The sequence below is a fragment of the Monodon monoceros genome, unplaced genomic scaffold, assembly GCF_005190385.1.
Source record: "Monodon monoceros isolate NGI ecotype Baffin Bay Population unplaced genomic scaffold, NGI_Narwhal_1 Super_Scaffold_20, whole genome shotgun sequence".
NCBI lineage: Eukaryota > Metazoa > Chordata > Mammalia > Artiodactyla > Monodontidae > Monodon > Monodon monoceros.
In genome coordinates, this window is record NW_021703777.1 from 47,322,707 (window position 1) to 47,329,187 (window position 6,481).

The window sequence follows — 6,481 nt, forward strand, 5'->3', positions numbered from 1 at the left end:
CAGGCTGTGTTCACGCAGCCAACACCAGGCCTCTCCCCGGGATCCGACCAAAGCCCGAGCCTCAGCTCCCACCCCCGCCCACCCCGGCGGGTGAGCAGACAAGCCTCTTAGGCTAGTGAGTGCTGGTCGGCACCGATCCTCTGTGCGGCAATCTCTCCGCTTTGTCCCCCACACCCCTGTTGCTGCGTTCTCCTCCACGGCTGGCTCCGAAGCTTTCTTCAGTTTATATCTAGGTTGTTACAACACTCTACTAGCTGGGATCTCTGTCTCCAGTATCTTTTTTCTCAATCAGTCTTCTCAAATAAGCTCATTTCAATTTTCCCAAAACACCATTTATCTTCAATTTATATTCGTGCTGTAACACACTACCACAAATTCAGTGCCTTAAACCAACAGAACTGGTTATTTTTCAATCCTGTAGATCAGAAGTCCAACTTAGGCTTCCCTGGGCTAAGATCAAGGTGTCAGCACTGAGTAAATAGTAAAGTGCTGGCAAGGCTACATTCTTTTCTGGAGGCTCTCTGGGAGAATCCATTTCCTCGTCTTCTCAAGCTGCTATAGGCCACCTTCATTTCATGGTTTATGGCCTCTTTCCTTGTCTCAAAGTCAGTAACTATGGGTCAAGTCCTTCTCAGACTACAGCTTTGACCACAGCTGGGACAGTTCCCTGCTTTTAAGGGCTCATGTGATTAGACTGAGTTCACCAGGCTAATCAGAATCATCTCGCCAGATCAAAGTCTGTAATTTTAATCACACCTGAAATGTCCGTTTTGTCATGTAAGGTACCATATTCACAGGTTCCAGGGATTAGGACATTGACATCTTTGGGGCACGGGGTGCATTATTCTGTTTACCATACCAATTTATGGCATGGATCCCCTGATCAAGAACTTTAAATGATTGCCTATTACCCATTAATGTGAAGTTTATCTTCTCAGTATGGCTTTGAAGATCCTTCAAACTAAATTCTAAACTATTCCCAAATAGAGATCCTATACTACTGTCAGGGTAGTCTCCCTTACACACCTTTAACATGCTATGATTGTCCTGATTATTCTTCCATTTGAAATGTCCTACAGTCCCTCCTTTGCTTATCAAAGTCCTGTCAATCTTCCAAGTCAGGTTAAAGTCTCACTTCCTCAATAAAAGATTCCCCATTGACATCACCTTTCTCTAAACTGTTTGATCTGATACTATTTAGTATCTATGGTGGACTTCTGTTGTTTGCCTGTTCAGAATTCATTTATTCTTCCTCTAGTAATAGCTCTCTGATTTTCCCCTGTGGGAAAAATTTCTCCCATTAGATACAAACTTGGTGGCTTTTCAGCTACAATGTACTGGTCGCCTGGCCAAGAGGTGAGCCTGTGATCCCAGCTAAGTAAACAGACGCTGTCTCCCTTGACCACATGCAGCCAAGAAATAAAAATAGTTGGAGTTCACACCTTCTAAAAGCAGTGCACTGCTAACTAATCATTAGAACTTCTCTGATTCTTTGGCTTTTAATTCTATCGAACCCCCTATATCTTTCTCACAAATTTCTTCTTGGTTAAGCGAGAGTTGTTTTTGGTCCCTAAAAACCAAAGAACTCTAACTACTAAAGCCTTGCGTTATTCTTTATATGTCCCCATAACTTCAAATTCCTCTTCTAAGTTTCTTGAAAACCACAGTACATTTTATACTTCTTTTGAATACTCTATACCCCTTATACATTACTAGATACAAAAAATAAGATTTTCAATAAATATTGACTGATTCATAAACTATTAATTTTTATCATTTTTTCCCAGAATGTGAATTACTCCTCATGGCAAGTCGAGGGCCAGGAATATGACATATATTTCCTTGCTATCTATCCTGCCATCCAGAGAAAAAGAGAGTAAATAGAAAATCATTGCTCCCTTCTAATAGATTGACTGGAAAAGTCACCATTCCACTGATCTTTTAATGTATATTTTCTATATTTCCAATGAGTATAACCACGCCCTTACCCAAAGCTTTGTATCATCCTGTCACATGGCCTCCATTTCGCATGTGTTGGATCCATTAACAATACCTGCATTATATTAGCTTTGGCTGTGCTTATTTCTTAATAGGCACATGGCACTAAAGGCTCATACAAAAATTTTGGAAGACTTTTCCCAAATATTTCTCTGAATTCAAATAAACTGAATGTTGTACCTGTGTTTGGTTTTATATGATGGGTAGTTACCATTAGCTGGTTATCAGACAGGATTTTTTTAAAAGATCCATATTTCAGGGCTTCACTGGTGGCACAGTGGTTGAGAGTCCGCCTGCCGATGCAGGGGACACGGGTTCGTGCCCCGGTCCAGGAAGATCCCACATGCCGCGGAGTGGCTAGGCCCGTGAGCCATGGCCGCTGAGCCTGTGCGTCTGGAGCCTGTGCTCTGCAACGGGAGAGGCCACAATAGTGACAGGCCCACGTACCGAAGAAAAAAAAAAAAAAAAGATCCATATTTTATGTCTCCTCCTTAATGAATCCATGTTGGATCCTAATGAACAGCACTTATGTTTTATAATGTCTTGTGACCATTTGGGGAGAAATATGTTCTAGAATTGACCAAATTCAGTGCCTACAGCTTCTTCTTTTTAAAAACTTGTGATAATCGAAGTCTGGTTTTCTGGAATTTTTTTTCCTTCTGCATAATGCCTTCAAAATGGCCAATTCTGTCACTGTTGTAAAAAGTTTAGGGTAATCCTCTCTGAAATCACTTGAAAGTGAGCCATTCTGCACCTTCCAGAGGATGATACCAGATTTTTGGCCTGAGATACAAGAAGGATGGAGTTGAATTTAATTGAATGGAAACATTGTGGAAGGAAAGACTTTTTAGGGGACTGTCAGTTATTGAACATGTTATGTTTTAATGTCCAGTGTATATCCAAGTGGATGGGTAGTTTGACAGGTCATTGGATAATGAAGTTTGGAAATCAGGGAAAGTATCTAGCTTAGGAATAATCAGTATATAGTTGGCTATTAAAGGCAGAAGACTGTATGAAATAAAGAAGGGAGTGGATACACAGAGAAAAAGTTCTGAAATTGAGATCTGGGTGCACTCCAGCATTTACAAATGAGTGGTGGGGGATGGAAGATATTAAGGAAGATCCATCATGAGACAGAAAACAGGTGGAAAATCAGAAGACTGTGACATCCTGTAAGCCGAGTGAGAAGTGTTTCAAGGAGTTCTTTTCCTTAATTAACCCTCTGGGCTCTCAGACTTCAAATAGTCAGTCTGATGGTTGTGAGATCCCAAGAATTTCATTTTACAGGAATTTCTGTTTCTCCCCCACAAAATTCCAAACTAAATCTCAGACTAACTCCCCATGATGGTTTGTTCTGCTGCCCTGACATGGCCAGGGCTGTGGTAGAATAGGGGATCAGAAGACCTTGTTTCTCATGCCAACTTCATCTTTTACTACCACTGTGACCCTGGACAAATTGGTTTACCTCCTTGGAAAATGGTCATAGCTATGCCTCCCTGCCCTATCCACAGGCTAATGAAGTGGTCCAAGGAGCTAATAAATGGGCAAAGTACTCTATAGGTTTTGAAGTATGTACTTCGGAAGCCATTACTGTGATGGAGGTTCAGAGGAATGATGTTTCCTGCTCTGAAGGCTTGGGAAAGCCAAGCCTCTTGGTTGGCAGATGCTGAGGGAACTATGGGACATGCTTCTGGCTGATGTGTCCTTCCAAAAGTTATTTCTCAATACGATATTTATTCTTTTCAGAAATATATATATATATATATATATATATATTTGTGTGTGCGTGTGTGGTACGCGGGCCTCTCACTGTTGTGGCCTCTCCCGTTGCAGAGCACAGGCTCCGGACGCGCAGGCTCAGCGGCTATGGCTCACGGGCCCAGCCGCTCTGCGGCATGTGGGATCTTCCTGGACCGGGGCACGAACCCGTGTCCCCTGCATTGGCAGGCGGACTCTCAACCACTGCGCCACCAGGGAAGCCCCTAGAAATATTTTTTTAAATACTCTTTAAAAATATTCTTTTAAAAAAATACTAACCCCCAGAATTTTATAATTAATGTGACTCCTTCTATTTCAAAGAGATTCTTCACTATGGTAAGCCATGAAATATGATAAATTTATATAATGCTTTCCCAAACTAAAACCATATGTCTTTATGTCTAAACACATTATAGTCCTGTCACTGCTTTTAAGCCCTTTAATGTAGTATGAAAAAAAAGAAAAAAAAAAAAAAAGAAAGAAAGAGACTAAACTTATCAGTGACATTTTTAATGCAAGGTGTTTCATTTTTATTTTTCAATTTTGTTTTTTTCCAGTTTCCAACAAAAATAAATAAAAATTAATAATATCCTGTAAAGTATCTATATTCTCCTTCAATATCTTAAGGTACACGATTATCAAAGCTGATATTGAACACAAACAAATTGATACAATTCAGTACTCTGATAAAATTCATTGTCAAATAAGTTACTTTAAACTGCATGTGATACAACTTTATGTTCCATGGCATCTTTCATATAAACTCTATAACAAAATGGCTCTTCAAAGTGCAATTACAGAGTGCAAAAAAAGCAGAGAGAAATTCACTATCTTACATTTAACCTCATCCAGTTTGAATAACAGGTATGTTTTACATAAAATTATTCTTCAGTCAAAACATTAAAATGTACTCCAGCAGCACTGCATATACCAGTTGTTACTCCCCCTTTTCCCATACGAATAAGAGTAGAAAAAAATCAGAAAGTAGTGGGCAGCAAATTAAACACATTTTTTCCAAAAGTCTACTGACAGACTATTGCAGCAAAAATGGCAAAATGGATCAGACATAAGTTTTTTAAAACTGCATTACTAAATTCAACAGAAATTAGAAGCTAGTATCATGTATTTGCTACATAAAAATTGATTTGATACCTCACAGCAGTTGAATTTAGCTAATTCTCTTCTTAAGGACTCAAAAATAAAAATCTGTTCTACCAGTGCACCATTTCTCCCCTTGCATTGACTTTGGCAGAGAGATAAGAGCAAAAGAATGTCCAAAAGAACAGTAGCATTTGACTGTATTTTAAATATTTAATATATTACACAAATCTTAATTATGAGGTTATATCTTTAGTACCAATATTAGAACTTTACCTCTTTGGTTATAGAGTATGTCTACTGGGTTACTTTGTGGCCTTGGTGGGAAGCCACAAACTATGGATTTATGCATTGGATTTGCATTTATTCTCAATACGGAGGGTATAGATAGCCCTTTCTAGAAATATATACAGTGAGAAATCTGTAAAATAAGGAAGATAGACTAAATATGAGCCAAAATGTTTCCATTGTTTGCAGGAAACATGAGTTGCTAGCAATCTTTTTTTTTTTTTAGAAATCATTTTTTTATGTTTGTTCAGCATCAACCTCATTAAAACAATATTTTTTTTACTAATTTTCTCCCATAAAAGCAATCTGTGTCATACCTCTTTTATTATTTAATATGCATTTATAAATAAAAATTTAACTTTTACAGGGGTTAGTTTTTAAATAAAGATTAAAAAACACCCCAAACTATTATCTACAATTAGTTATGTAATATGAATTGAGATGCTTAAGATAAACCAATATGACTCCATTTTGTAACAAAATAAATGGATTGCAGCTGATTTCTTGGTTAGTCAATAAATTTTCTTTGAAGCAATCAAGGTCACTCAAAATATGCAGACCTCCTTTACATACAGTAGATATCAATAAGTATGTGTAGGGTTTAAAATGTATTTTTACACAGCACATTTGACTTCAGCTGTATTAGTGGGAAACAGAAATATCCTTTTAGATCTCTTTAGACCATATATAGACTTATTGTCTTATATCACACTTTAAAATAATAATTAGTCCATCAAATTTTGGACTATGATTTAATCTTAGAATTCTTCAGCCAAGTCCCTACAGAAATAAATAATCTTGAAAAGAAGCACAAATTTTGGCTTCACGTGTGGATTTCTGTAATTGCCTCATGAGCAGTTACCTAGCATAAATGTCATACTAAAAAAAGAGAACATTGTGAAGCTATAAATTATCTACTATTTACATAAAAGACGGTATAAAATTAAGTTCTCAATTCATTTTCTTGAGGAGAATCTGTTAGATGGATGACTAATAACGTAGGAGTTGTGGTTGGGAATAGGGAATCATGCACCTTCTCTCCAGGCAGACAAACAGCGAGTTATAGCTAAGGATGTGTGTGGAGGGAGCAGAGCCCTCCAGGTTTTAGTTTGTTTCAAATATGTAGTGTTTAGTACATGACCTATATTTGCTTCTCCCCAATTTCCACAGCATTACCGTTTTGACACATGGCACAGTGGTGCCAACTCATACATCAGACTATGATACAGTCAAACCAACTATCATTGATTCGAGGAGTAGAAATATATACTTATTAAATTGATTTGACCATATATTTAGGCTTACAGAAACCTGTCACTTGCTGACACTTCCTGAACAA